Source organism: Elgaria multicarinata, chromosome 18, assembly GCF_023053635.1.
Source record: "Elgaria multicarinata webbii isolate HBS135686 ecotype San Diego chromosome 18, rElgMul1.1.pri, whole genome shotgun sequence".
NCBI classification, from domain to species: Eukaryota; Metazoa; Chordata; class Lepidosauria; order Squamata; family Anguidae; genus Elgaria; species Elgaria multicarinata.
The window spans coordinates 2,965,025-2,980,082 of record NC_086188.1 but is presented as its reverse complement, the minus strand read 5'-3'; the positions used below and the strand labels follow the sequence as shown (position 1 = coordinate 2,980,082).

Below are 15,058 nucleotides of genomic sequence, written 5' to 3'. Positions count from 1 at the left end.
ACCTGCTGAAATTCCATTTTCTCTACAGCTGTAAAAGATACAGGAGCCCTGTCCTCCTTTCCATACGGTCACCGTACCTTTGACCTCCAAACGTTCATCCACCAAGAGAGGCTGCCTGTCATGTCTCTGTGTGAGTGACTGCCCTCGTGCCTCCCCACAAATCAACCACCAGTGGATTGGAGAGTCCTGCCAAGCCTTTGTGTGAGCTGCTGTTGAATCATTCGCTCTAGATTAAAAAAAAACAGGCAAACGTGGTACGATCTGACTTCACCCTGTACTTTCCCAACACTTCAACGCTTTCCCAACACTTCCAAAATAGGACATCACTAATTCGACACTATGGCCAGGCAGATCCCAATTAAGTTACAGTACTTAGTGTGGTTGTATAAAGAGATTAACGTGATAAGATCTCCAATTAATGAATATATATATATATATATATATATATATATATATATATATGAATGAAAGGGCTATTTTTGTCGCAGTAGAGAGTTCTAATTATACCATGAGAGTGCCTTAGCCTCTTCTAATGACTCCCATCCTTAAATCTGTTACTGGACCAGGTTTAAGGTTTTGGTCATTCTTTAACAAAGCCCTACACAACTGAGGACCAGGATATGTAAGAGATCACCTGACCCTATAACGGCCTGTTCGGCTGCTCTGTACATCAGGAGATCCCTTTCTGTTGGTATCCAAGATTTTGGCGGCTCAGAACAGGGCCTTTAGCATCGTAGCACCCACCCTCTGGAATTCCTCACCACTACAAATTAGACAGACACCAATCCTTTCGGGGCCTACTGAAGACAAACTTGTTCCAACAATCATTTTCAGGAAGGTAATTGTGTCTACTGCATACAGTAACAATAGACAGTGTTTAATTATATTATACTGTATTGTTTTGTACATTGCTTAGAAATGTCTTTTAAGGTAAGTGGTTCATAAATTAGTTAAATAAATAGTAATTTCTAGGGGGGGGGGGTGTCTTACAATCCACCAATACCTTCACCCAACGGCCTCCTGAAGGTATGAATAAAGGAACTCCGAGTTGCTGGGGAACATGGGTGGGAGGGTGCTGTTGCACCATGTCTTGCTTTGTGGGTCCCTGGCCAACAGCTGGCTGGCCACTGTGTGAACAGAGTGCTGGACTAGATGGACCCTTGGTCTGATCCAGCCTCAGGGCACTTCTGAAGTTCTTATGAGTGGCCGACGACTCCTTACTCAACTGGTGGTTCCACGGAACAGCTCTTGCTCTATTAACAATTCTCACCATGCTGGAGTCATTTCGATTCAAATAGCTCAGATGGTTTGTGTTTCGTTTTCTCCCCATTCACTAAAAGTGGGGTGTGTGGGGATCTAACTGTGACCAACATGTTCATTTATTTATTTATTTATTACATTCATATCCCGCCTTTTTTCCTCCAAGGCGGCGTACATAATCCTCCTCCTCTCCATGTTATCCTCACAACAACAACCCTGTGAGGTAGGCTGGGCTGAGAGTCTGTGACCGGCCCAAAGTCACCCAGTGGGTTTCCATGGCCGAGTGGGGACTAGAACCCGGATCTCACGACTCCCAGTCCGACACCTTAGCCACTACGCCACACTGGCTCATTCCATTGGCACCCTCCAGAGGTCTCGGACTAAAACTCCCATAATCCCCAGCCAGCACAGCCAATCCTCAGGGATGGATTGAGTGGCAGTCAGACACATCTAGAAGGCAGCTTTAAGAGACCAACAGAAGCATAAAGTGGTACAAGTTGGAAGAGGAGGAACAGTTTTTACTTGTTCGCAGAGCCATTATGTAAAATTTCGTTAGCGTGGTGTAGTGGATAGAGCATTGGTCTTGGGAGAGTCGAGTTCGAATCCTTGCAGCTCACGGAACTGCAAGGGACACAAATCCTCTCTCTGCCTAAGCAGCCTCCCAGGGTTCTAGCGAAGGTGAAACAGGAAAAACCCACGTTCGCACACCCTCAGCTTCTCGGAGGAAAGAAATTAATAAGAGAAAAGCTAGAATGTAGATTTATCCCTGAAAATAGTGCAGGGGTGGGTGCATTTAAGCGAAGGCCTTTAATTCAGAGCACACGCTCGGAACGCATAAGCTCTCGGGTTCAATTCCTGGCATCTCCGATTCGAAAAAGAAGCGTTGGGTTAGCAAGACTGGAACCCTCTTTCTGTCCCAAGCGTTAAGAGATTTGCTCCAAAACCGATTAGACCTCGCTGTGCTTGCTAGACCACAGGCCTGACTCAGGATAAGGGACCTGCCTACTGCAGGGTGATATCATATATTATATCGTGTTTTAAATTGATGCAGACAGTAACCAAAGCCGAACCGCCGTCCTCTCTGCTCCATCAGGTCTTTTGTTTTTTAGTGGTGGGGGAAGGGGGGAGGGACATTGGTAGGCAGCTTTTGAAAGATGTCAGCAGGCTGATAATTATAGAGGACGTCTCCTTGGGAGATAAGCGATTACAGGGGGATGCAAGTCACTTAGCAACCGAGCAGTGCCCCCGGAGCGCCAGGCAGTGACCGGCCGGCCATTTTTCCTCCCGTCGCCTTTTCCCCCTTTGCAGCGCGCCGAGCAAACAAAACAGAGATAGCGAGCAGCACAATAGCTCTTGACACGCAAATAGGTTAACATAATAAAGCCAGCTTTAGCCGGCTCACTCGAGGGAGAAAAGCAATTCCCGGGCAAGCAGGAGGTAATAAAGCAAGGCTTTTGTGCGCCTGCCTCTCTGTTCCCGGCGTTGCTGCATTAGCCGACAGGAATCACTGTTTGATTGAATTACCTCGCAGGAATATTAGCTTTTTCCGAAGAATGCGCGAGGCAGGAGAGAAAGGAGAAATGTCCCCTCTCCCTCTCCCTCGCTTTCGCTCGCATGAAAAGTCCTCAGTGCAATTTGTCATTTATATTTGACATAACGGCCTGCCCGCAGCGGCACGTAATTTCTAGAGGCAGGAAAGAACAGGTCGGCACTTCCCTGCTTTCACAAAGTGAGCTTAACAGATTTCCAGGGGGTCACAGCCAGCCTTTTGCCCCAATGAGACGATGCCCTTTAATTGACCGTTGTTCAGAGAGCACTCTTCAGTAGCGAGGTGGTCTTCTGCTCGTGCACAGAAGCCCTTTCTCCAAAGACAAGATCCACAACGCCCTGACTGGGATCATGTGAGCGGAAAGGAAAGGAGAGGAGCTGAATTCAGGCTTTTTGCTTTCAGTCCACAGCTCATCACTCACAAGGACTAGGAACTTGCTAGCTTCCAAATCACGGGAGGTACTGGTTTCTCTCTATTCGGCCCTGGTTAGGCCTCATCTAGAGTATTGCGTCCAGTTCTGGGCTCCACAATTCAAGAAGGACGCAGACAAGCTGGAGCGTGTTCAGAGGAGGGCAACCAGGATGATCAGGGGTCTGGAAACAAAGCCCTATGAAGAGAGACTGAAAGAACTGGGCATGTTTAGCCTGGAGAAGAGGAGACTGAGGGGGAGACATGATAGCCCCCTTCAAATACTTAAAAGGTTGTCACACAGAGGAGGGCCAGGATCTCTTCTCGATCCTCCCAGAGTGCAGGACACGGAATAACGGGCTCAAGTTAAAGGAAGCCAGATTCCAGCTGGATATCAGGAAAAACTTCCTGACTGTTAGAGCAGTACGACAATGGAACCAGTTACCTAGGGAGGTGGTGGGCTCTCCCACATTAGAGGCCTTCCAGAGACAGCTGGACAACCATCTGTCAGGGATGCTTTAGGGTGGATTCCTGCATTGAGCAGGGGGTTGGACTCGATGGCCTTGTAGGCCCCTTCCAACTCTGCTATTCTATGATTCTATGAACTTGGCTTACTTTAAGTAACAAACAAAAAGCAGATTCAGGATATTTTCGCAAGAAACTGCAAATGGACTGAAGTATCCTAGCGTCCACATGACGTTGCCTTAGAGCAGGAATGGACAGCCCAAGTCCTCCAGCTCCCAGAATCCCTCACCACTGACCATGCTGGCTGGGGCTTATGGGGGCTGCAGTCCAACATCCGGAGGGCCACGCAGCCTCCGTGAAGGTTTTTTCCTACATATCCAGATAATAAATAATACATCTTGAGACGTCACTCGTGTTCCTCAGACTACTGAGCAAGACTGAACGCACTCACCGCAACATGAGTGAGGCAGAAACTCCAAAGTTATGGCCAGGAATCACTGCACACAGAACCAGGGTAATATTTACAAGGAGCTGCTCATTCAACCAAAGTGCTACAATCCCTCAACAGAAAAGATGATATTTGTTCTAAATCACCTCTTTTCCTACCCATAGTAAATCTGTTGAATGAGCATATTTCAAAATCTGGAGATGCAATGGATTCTAAGTGCTGGTATGAGTCATGGGACAATGAAGACACCTCTTCTAATCCTTTGGCACAACACCCTATTTCTCAAGGATAACTAAGCACAAGTACACGTTAACTGAAATGTATATTCTTTCCCCATTTACATCTTTGCTTCTGTTTCCTCCACTGTAAGCTTCTTGGGGCACAGACCTGCCCTCCTGTACTCTGCAAGGCACCACTATACATTGAAGGCGATCTCACACTCATACAAGCCAACTAGAGTGTTCCACAAAACAAGGCAGCGATTGTATAACAACATTCAATTATTAAAATGAGTACGAAGTATGGAAAAAAGGAGCAAGTTTTCAAAACAATAGGAAAAAATAATAAGCATGTTTCTTTTAAGCGTATTTTCAAAGCAACAGAGAAAAGACCAGATTATTAGCTTGCTCAGAGGCTTGGGAAGGGCAGCTGGCCAGGCAGGTAAACCACTGCAGATCCTCAACACAGTAAGCTGCAGACAGTCAGTGGTTTCAATCAGAAACCATCTGCTTGAGCAAGGAGAACTTCTAAATTCAGACCCACTGTCTCCCTTAACTACCCTCTTCAGGGAGAGAGAAGGGGTACAAGATTCATGTAGGGTGGATGACAAGTGCCTTAAACTCCCCAATAATGTCTGATCCCCACTAAACTGGAAGCTCCTTTGCAGATACTCTTTGCCTTTCCCTACAAATGGACCCAAGTTAAGAAGAGTGAGTCCTGATGTAAAGCCACGAGTCATTAAAGTGCCGTCTCACGGCTTCTATTCAGAGCAACCAGCCAATCACGTCTTCTTGAGGTTTTTCTCTTCCTGCAGCAGCTCCGGGTAACTATTCGGTGGCTTAGAGGCTTAAATTTTTAATGTCCCTCCCTCTTTAGGCTGGAAATACCTTGCAGCGTGAAACTGAGAGGAACTTGGAATGGAGATTTATCGACCTGTTAAAACCAGCAAGGGATCTTTATGCGGGCGGAGGGGGGGAGAGAGAGAGAGAGAGAGAAACACACCAAATTCTTGGAGCCTTTTAAAAGATATAAAGATCAGGGAAGGAAAGCGTTTCACTGCCCTCGCCGCCTCCGTCAGTAACTCCAAAACCACGATTGTATCAGCACACAGGTATTTTGGACCCATCTGTTCTCTATGACGGACAACTCCATCTGTGCGCAGTGGGCCTGACTGCCTTAGAAACTGCCGTATAAACCTGGGCGTCTTTACGGTTTGCTATACCTCTCGAGAGTGCTGAATGGTGGTTTAGCCTCACCACAGCCCTCCCAAGCAGGTAAGGCCACGCGTCAGTCACTGCCGACCGAAGGCCACCCCACTGAGAGGGTCACGGCTGTGGCAGCCCCACATCCAAGCTCAACACCCCAAACAACTTCCCACTTCGTATCTGTCACTCGAGCAATTTGGGTTGACGTAAAACTAGGCGCGCTGAAAAGGTTCACAGGACTCTTCCTCCTAGACAGTCTGGAAAAGGACAACAGGTTTTCAGTCACTGGTAGGCCAGCTCACTCTCACCTATGCCTGCAGCGTTACCGGATTTCTATTCTGCCTGATGAAGAACTGTGTGAGATCTGAAAACTTACATACTTTCACCCCAACCTATGCTGCTAAAACAACTCAGCATTTTGACTATTTTATACACTTCACACAACTGGGACTTCTGCTGCTTACACTGGTGAGCTAAAATTCAATTACCTTGGAGAGGGTTTATGCAGCCGGTGACATGCTACCCCTACTGGAATTCCCTGTTCTAGACACACAACTATTACAGGCACAGGAGCCCTTTCTTCTTTGATATTTGGCCACCCAATCTTAAAGGCCAAAGGGATAACTTATAGACCACATTATCACGCTCCATCCGGTTCTTATTCTTAATTGTTGTAAACCGCCCAGAGAGCTTCGGCTGTGGGGCGGGATATAAATGTAATTAAATAAATAAATAAATTCTGCGATAGGCTCCCCATGCTGCTAGAAGCAAGCAACACACTCGCCCTGCCCCCTTCACAGTGGGTGTGGGTGCAATACAAACACACACAAACCCCAATCACAAATGCGCTTGGAGACTTCTTTAAAAAGCCGTTCTCCTTCTGCCTAGACCCTTGGTGAGCTATTTGTGGCAGTCCAGTCCAGTAGTCCAGGGCTACTACAACTACCATCCTCCCTCACCAATGGCTATGCTGGCTAGAGTTGGGGAGGACCACAAATTGCCAACCCATAGGAAAAAGGAAGTGTCCAGGTGTTTTGGACTTCAGCTCCCAGCATTCCTGGCCACTGGCCGTGCTGGCAGGGGCTTCTGGGAGCTGAAGTCCAAAACACCTGGAGTTGTGCCCACTCGTGGCCTAGACTGTCCCCCCCCCAGAACACCCACCCCACTTTTTCCAGAGCCACCAAACCTCAGTACGCAGACCTGCATGACTCCCTGTTGACCCCACCCCTAATTTCCAAAAGACAGTGCCAAAATTTAGACCGGCCCCCTCCCGCCTACGACGAAGTCACACGCAGCAAGACGGCAAAAAACCCCGTCGTTCCGTAACAACCACTCCGACAGCCGCATCTTCTTCTCACAACACAGAGCGAAACAATGAGATTGCTGCCACAAGACACCGTGATGGTTACCAACTTGCACAGCTTTAAAAGAGGACGTACCAAATTCATGGAGGATAAAGCTATTAAGTCACAATGGCTGTATATTCCCTCCAGTATCAGAAGCAGTATGCTGGGGAACATGGGTGGTGTTGCACTCACGTCCCGCTCGTGGGCTTCCTATGGGGACATGCGGTTGGCCACTATGGGGAGGTATGATCCAGCAGGGCGTTTTGGGCGTTCTCACTACCCAAGAAAAGCCAAATATTTTGACACAGGCCAATGAAGCAAACCAACAGGACAGAGGTGTCAATGAGGAGCATTTGGGGATATTTGAAATTAAAAAACAACAACCTGATATCTCCCATCACCAGCAGTTCAAGGCACCCAACGTAACTCAATGGGTGCTGGCCTTGAAATGCCAAAACAGGGGAAGTCCTTGCCATTTATGCCCACAAACCTGTCCAACGGCGTCCCCTTTAAAACCTCCTGCCTAAGTTTCCTCCCTTAATTCACCAGATGCCTCCAACCTCGGGATTACGACAACGCTCTTTGGCTGAACAGATTCTTTGTAACAGACACTAAAGCAGCGTGCTCATCCCTGGTCATGTGAAAGGAACGGAGATCAGCTTAAAGAGTGGGGGAGAGAGACACACACAACCCAGTTGCAAGTTAACTCTTCCGCAGCCTTCACCCCTGCGGGCGAGATCTCTCTTTTTTAAAAAGAAAAACAGAACACACTTTTTTTGGGGGGAGGTACCCCCATTTCATAGGGGAGAGAAAATACAGAGCTGGCTAACAAGAACGGGGAGGTTTTCCCGGAGGGATTGGCGAAGGAGCAGCTCCGTTCCTCTGCATTTGTGCCCCTCTCGCTCCAAAAGCCATCAATGCCAGCCCCATGCAGCCCAACAGCGCCTGCCTTTTGCAGTCATTTCAGCTAAAATATTCTGCAAAACGGGTTGTGGAGCAGATGCGTCCTTGCAAAGAAGTTCGCTCTTCATCTTAGCCACAACAGCACCTGCCTCCGCCCAGCAGGGACACAAACAGAGAAGTTACACAAAGACGCTTTCCCCAAACTGAAATTCCTCTGAACTGTAGGATAAGTAAACAGGGGGGACATAAAGAAGATCCCTGGGGGGGGGGGAGCCCTCTGCTCTTGTGGCTCTCCAGATTTTACTCTTCATGATCATGGCGGACAGCTGCCAGTGGAACGCACACCATGAATCTATCAATTGCTTTTTATACAGCCTTCCCCAATTTTGGGGGGGGGGGGTCCAGACATTTTGGACTACAACAACCAGCATTCCCAACAACTGGCCAGGCTAGCTGGGAATGATGGGAGTTGCAGTCCAACACATCTCTAACGGCAGGATTAAAGGAGCTGCAGCTGAGCCTAGGCCGAAACAGCCTATTTACAGAACGCCCAGCTGTTCCGGCACAACCCTGCACACCTCCCGGGCAGCGGTCTGCCTCCACCCCCAAGTCCAGGTTTACCGCTGCCCCCCTGTTGTATATCACCTGCCCGGCCACCCCTCCGGCTGCAGGTGCATCTCCTGCACAGGGGGCAAAGGGACATCTCTCCAGATGGCCAAGTCAAGCAGACGGTCCCCAAACCCTGAGACCAGAGCAACTCACTCTTCATAGGAAGAAGGACCACCAGCAGAGGCAACCCCCCGGATGCTTCCCTTGACCCATACCTGGGGGGCGCCGGGGAGAGAAGCCGACCGCAGCCACCAACGCGCAGAAATTCCTGCGAGATTTTTTCACTTGCGTCGAAGAGACACAGAGCAGGCAAGAGAGCGAGCCAGAGACGGCCAGCCTCGATGCAGGGGGTCCTGCCCGGCCCCACAGCCCGGCTGGGTTGGGGTTCCTGGCGCCAGGGCTCTGGGAACGGGAGGGATCTACTCCGCCCCCCCCGTTACACTCCCCTCCCCCCACAGCCTGGCTGCCAACGAGCCCAGCTCCAGACGGGGATACCGGGCAGAAAGCGGGTCTAAAAAGTGAACCTGCAAAAGGCAGAAAGACGCAAGACCCAGAGGTGCTGGGGGAGGCCTGTTCAGAGCCCCCTCCCCCTCCTCTTTCCCCCCCCCACCACCACGAGCCGTGCAATCTGCTGAACTTTCCAACTAAGATTGTAGTGCCTGAATTTGCTTTCCTTTCCCCCCTCCTCCTCCTCCTCCCTCCCAATCCCCTTTCCTTTTGTGTCCTGTCTTTTAGATTGTAAGCCTGTGGGCAGGGACTGTCAAGAAATACTTTTGTAAGCCGCCGTGAGAGCCTTTTTTGGCTGAATGGCGGCATAAAAATCCTTAAATAAATAAATAAATAAATAAAATAAATCTCCCCCCCCCCACCGCTCCCCCCCTATTTACCATCCAGGTGCTCCTTTAATCCGCTCTAAATCCTCTCCAGGGCGCCGCCGCCAGGACTCGTCCTTGGAGCCATGAAGGAACCGGGCAGGGGTTCGGCGAGCAGGAAAGATCCCAAGCGGAAAAGCCAAAATCCGGGCCGGGGGGCCGACGAGGGCGGGCGGACGGAGCGGCCGCCGCCAGACCCCGCGCGCAGCAGCAGCAGCAGCCGCCGCCCTGCGCCCTCCGGCGGGGCAGCCGCGGCCGAACGGGCTCCGGCGCGCAGCCGGCCCGGCATGGGCGTCCGCCGCCGCCGCCGCTTCACCGGCAGCGGCAGCAGCAGCCCGTCCGCCGCGCGGCCCGGCCGGCGCTCTGCAGCAGGGGTCGCCGGGGCCGCGAGCAGCGCGCCAGGCTCAGGGGCCGCGCGCGCCCGGCCAGCCCCGCAGACATAGGGGGCACCGAGCGGGCGGCGGCGACGCGAGCCGGGCTGCTGCCGCTGCTGCTCCCTTTGTGGGCCGCCGCCGCCGCGGCAGGCAGGCAGGCAGGCAGGCACGACGGCGCCCCCCTCCGCCGCCGCCTGCTTCCTCCCTCCCCCCGAGGACGAGGGGAGAGGGAGGCCGACAAGCCGGAGCTCAAGCGGGGCGGCCGGGCGCCACCTCCGCCCCGGGGAGCCCCGCGGGGCCGGGCAGGAAGGGCCGCCGCTGCTCCAACGTCGAGGGCTCAGCCGCCAACGAGCATCGCCCAGCCCGCCGCAGCGCTCGCAACGGATGCAATAGGCGGCGGAGCACCCAGGCTCCGGCTCCCCTGGGCTGGAGACGCTGCGCCGAGACGCGGTCTTGCAAAGGAGACGGGGCCGCCTTCGCGGGCCTGGCCGGCTGCAGCTCTTCTGCTGCTCCTTCGCCGCCGCCGCTGCTGCTCCTGCTGCTGCCTCCCTCGGCGGCGGCTCCGGCGACACTGAGCCCCGGCGAGCGGTGCGGTGCCAAGCCGGCCAGGCGGCGCGCGCGCTCCCCCTCTCGCTCCCCGTCCCCGCCGCGCGCTCCCTCCCTCGCTCCCTCGCGCGCTCTCCTCCGGCGCCCTCCCCGTCGCAAGGCGCACGCGGCCGGGCCACGCCCCCCATTATCCCCGGACCGCGGTTGCCCCGGCGACGCCACGAAGCGTCGCCCGCCCCGCCCCAGTGGGCGGGGACTCGCGGGCCACGCGGCGACTTCGCGGCAAAATTCGAAAAGCCTATGCCCGGAGCGCCGACTACAAGGCCCGGCGTGCAGCGCGCAGCCAGGGCGCTGCGGGCAGGCGAAATGGGAGTTGTAGTCCGGGTTGAAAGCTTCCTTTCGTGTTCCTTTAGGGTTTAATACCGGGCGACATAGAGGGAGAAAACGTGGAGGCAGTGACAGACTTTGTATTTCTGGGCGCAAAGATTACTGCACACGCTGACTGCAGCCAGGAAGTCAGAAGGCGTTTACTTCTTGGCAGGAGAGCAATGACAAATCTTGATAAAATAGTGAAGAGCAGAGACACCACACTGACAACAAAGGTTCGCATAGTTGAACCAATGGTATTATTATTATTATTATTATTATTATTATTATTATTATTATTTATATAGCACCATCAATGCACATGGTGCTGTACAGAGTAAAACAGTAAATAGTGAGACCTAGCCGCATAGGCTACATTCTAATAAAACCATAATAAAACAATAAGGAGGGGAAGAGAAAGCAGACAGGCACAGGGTAGGGTAAACAGGCACTGGGTAGGGTAAAACTAACAGTATAAAGTCAGAACAAAATCAAGTTTTAAAAGCTTTAGGAAAAAGAAAAGTTTTTAGCTGAGCTTTAAAAGCTGCGGTTGAACTTGTAGTTCGCAAATGTTCTGGAAGAGCGTTCCAGGCATAAGGGGCAGCAGAAAAAATGGACGAAGCCGAGCAAGGGAAGTAGAGACCCTTGGGCAGACGAGAAACATGGCATCAGAGGAGCGAAGAGCACGAGCGGGGCAATAGTGTGAGATGAGAGAGGAGAGATAGGAAGGAGCTAGACAGTGAAAAGCTTTGTAGGTCAACAGGAGAAGTTTATATTGGATTCTGGAGTGAATTGGAAGCCAATGAAGAGATTTCAGCAGTGGAGTTACATAGTCAGAGCGGCGAGCCAAGAAGATGATCTTAGCAGCAGAGTGGTGAACAGAAACCAACGGACTGATGTGAGAAGAAGGAAGGCCAGTGAGAAGAAGGTTGCAGTAGTCCAACCGAGAAATAACCAATGCATGAACAAGAGTCTTGGCAGAAGAGACAGACAAAAATGATCGAATCCTGGCAATATTATACAGGAAAAAAACGACAGGTATTCCCCGTAGTAACCTATGGCGGCGAGAGCTGGACCATAAGGAAAGCTGAGCGAAGAAAGATAGATGCTTTTGAACTGTGGTGTTGGAGGAAAATTCTGAGAGCGCCTTGGACTGCAAGAAGATCAAACCAGTCCATACTCCAGGAAATAAAGCCAGACTGCTCACTTGAGGGAATGGTATTAAAGGCAAAACGGAAGTACTTTGGCCACATAATGAGAAGACAGGACACCCTGGAGAAGAGGCTGATGCTAGGGAAAGTGGAAGGCAAAAGGAAGAGGGGCCGACCAAGGGCAAGATGGGTGGATGATATTCTGGAGGTGACAGACTTGACCTTGGGGGAGCTAGGGGTGGCGATGGCCGACAGAAAGTTCTGGCATGGGCTGGTCCATGAAGTCACGAAGAGTCGGAAGCGACTGAACGAATAAAGAACAACATATTGCTTTAATGTCTCAGTTTTATTCTTTTCTCTCTCCCTCTCTCTTTTTCATTAAAGGGGATTTTGGTTGGGCGTGTTTTCTATGGTTTTGGCTGAAATCCTACACAAGTTTACAAGGGAGTCTTATTTGCTAGTTCAAACGTTTCTTGGACGCCTTTCACAGCCAGGCGCTGACCCAAGGATATTCCGCCGCCCCCCCCCCCCCCCGTGTCCAGTGCAATTTATGTAATTTTTCCGAGTGTGTAACATTTTGCATATTTTTCTGAGCTCAGTGAACTATCAATGCTGGCTGATACACCCACCCCCACACATGCACTCACACAACTTGGGGGCAAATCGCACGTTATTCAAACTTGTTTATGGAAAGCATGCTTGAATTCTCCAGTTCTATGTTGAAGAAAAGGGAGCCATGGAAAATTTTAAGAACATAAGAACGTAAGTGCCCTAATGCTGGATCAGACCAAGGGTCCATCTAGTCCAACACAGTGGCCAACCAGCTGCCGACCAGGGACCAACAAGACATGGTGCAACAGCACCCTCCCACCCATGTTCCTCAGCAACTGCTGCACACAGGCTGACTGCCTCGGATACTGGAGTTATCACATAGCCATCAGGGCTAGTAGCCATGGATAGCCTTCTCCTGTATCTTTGCTGTCCAGGAGGAGAAGGAAAACCACAGAGAAAATCAGGAACTTATGGCAGGCTGGGGAGGAATGGAACTTGCAGTCTAACACATCTGGAGGGCCCCAGGTTGGGGAAGGCTGAACTGCCCAGCTGAAGAAGAGAAGGCATACACACAATTTACGCCCATTTGAGCCAATGGCGTCTACTCTAACTGGCAGTGGCTGAGCAGGATCCTCCTCAGGACCCAGCCCTGGTTTTCCCTGAGTTCTGCCTTAAGGCTTGAATCTTCACACTGGTTTTAAGCTTTCATATCATATTTATGGTTTTAATTTTTGTGAACTGCTCAGAGAACTTCAGCTATTGGGCGGTATAAAATTAAATAAATAAACCTGAGACCTTCTGCTTGCAAAACATTCATTTTGTTTATTATATTTCTGTAGCGCCTCAGAGCCGAAGGTCTCTGGGCGGTTCACAAAAATTAAAAACCATTGAAATACGTTACATAAAGTATAAAAACCATTCACGTAAGGACATAAAACAGATAGCGCACACAACAACAGCAACAACATATATTTAAAACAATTTAAAACTGTCAGCCAGAGACAACCTAGGACCTGCTCAAAAAGACTTGTAATATGTTGCCGAATGCCTAAGAAAAGAAGGCAGTTTTAACCTGGTGCCGAAAAGACAGCAATATTGGCGCCAGGCGGGCCTCGTTGGAGAGATCATTCCGTTAATGGGGGCCACCACTGAGAAGGCCCTCTCCCTTGTTCCCTGTGCTGTTCCACCAAGCTGTTCCACCAACCATTGTTCCACCAATGCACGACCTGCCTTATACAGAGTCAGATCAGAGCCAGAGGGCCTCTCAGGGCCGACCCAATGCATTTTTCTGCCTGAAGCAAAGTACAAGACGGTGCCCCCTTCAATTCCACGTGCAAAAGCCGACCTGGCTGGTAACTCGCTCTTTCTTCAACACTGGCGATGGGGCTACATCTTCCACTGCCCTTGAAGGCTAGCCTGGGTACAAGACTATGTGGCCTTGTACACAGTTCTATCCTCCAACACATTGCTGCCGCTTCCTAGTATCTGATGCCTGAAGCAACCCCTCTAGTCTAGCTTTCTGTTCCCGCAGGGGCCAGCCAGATGCCCCCTGGGAAGCCCACAAGCAGGGCAAGAGCACAACAGCACCCTCCCGCTTGTGTTCCTCACCAACTGGTGCACAGAGGCATATTCTATCAGCCCTGCCGAAAGCCGCCTTCATTTCCACTCCTTTTCCCTCCAAGTGTGGAGAACGTGGACAGGGAGACATTTTTCTCCCTCTCTCATCAGACTAGAACCCAGTGGGGTCATCCCATGAAGCTGATGAGTGGGAGATTCAGGACATATCAAAGGAAGGACTTCTTCACACAGCACAGAGTTAACATTATGGAACTCACTACCACAAGATGTGGTGATGGCCGCCAATTTGGATGGCTTTAATAGGGCATTGGATGAATTCCTGGAGAAGAAGGGTATGTGCTATCTCCAGTATCAGAGGCAGTAAGCCTATGTACACCAGTTGCTGGGGAACATGGGTGGAAGGGTGCTGTTGCACCGTGTCCTGATTGTGGGTCAACAGCTGTATGAACAGAATGCTGGACTAGATAGACCTGTGGTCTGATCCAGCATAACTCTTCTTACGTTCTTATGACCGCAGTCTGGAAAAATGCAAGATGAACTGTCTTAGCTCCTCTCCCGGTTTCCTGTTAAATCTCCATCCTGCAGATATTGCCTCTGTGACACTCTCCAGCATCAGTCATTTTTTAACAAGTGCAGGAAAATCCCGCATCCTGTCTTGATACAAAGATGGGCAGTGTTGGTATTCAAAATGTCAATCTCCCTCTCCTTCGCTTTCTCCCTTAATGACTGGTCTGCGGGACTGGAGTGATTTCCTGGGAATTAAAAACCAGGGGCCTGTCGTCTCCAGCTGCAATGCATTCAGAACCCTATCAGCTCCAGTTTCCTTTTGTACAAAGTTATTGACTTATCAAGGTTAAAATACATTCAGCGCAGTCCAAGGAAACAGGGATAACTCGGCATTATGCTGTCATCCAGAGATCTGTTTTCATGGCAACGGGCCTCCTTTTCTGCACATTAAACGGTTGAGTTGTGCAAAGTTCAGACATTACATAAGCAGAGAGGTACCAACAACAACGAAAATCAATGGGTGCATAGGCATGGGAAAAGGAGATAGCATTGATTTGCTCAGCCATCGATACGTGGGGATCATTGCTTCTTGCCCTCCGCAAAACCCTCCCCACAGTGGCAGAGAAAACAATGGGCTGAAGGACATGCCAGGCACAGTAAACACGTCTCCGCATTGCAAGCTGTCCGTCCAGCGGTCGGA

At 50.8% G+C, this 15,058-nt stretch overlaps 1 protein-coding gene across 1 annotated transcript in view; it reads right to left on the bottom strand.

Annotated features, from left to right (window-relative positions):
- Positions 1-9,443, bottom strand: part of FAM222A (family with sequence similarity 222 member A) — a 98,496-nt gene extending 89,053 nt beyond the window's left edge. Inside the window, exon 1 of the mRNA XM_063143842.1 lies at positions 9,300-9,443. The gene's annotated coding sequence lies outside the window, so the exon portion shown is untranslated. The remainder of the gene's footprint in view (positions 1-9,299) is intronic.
- Positions 9,444-15,058: the final 5,615 nt, after the last annotated feature.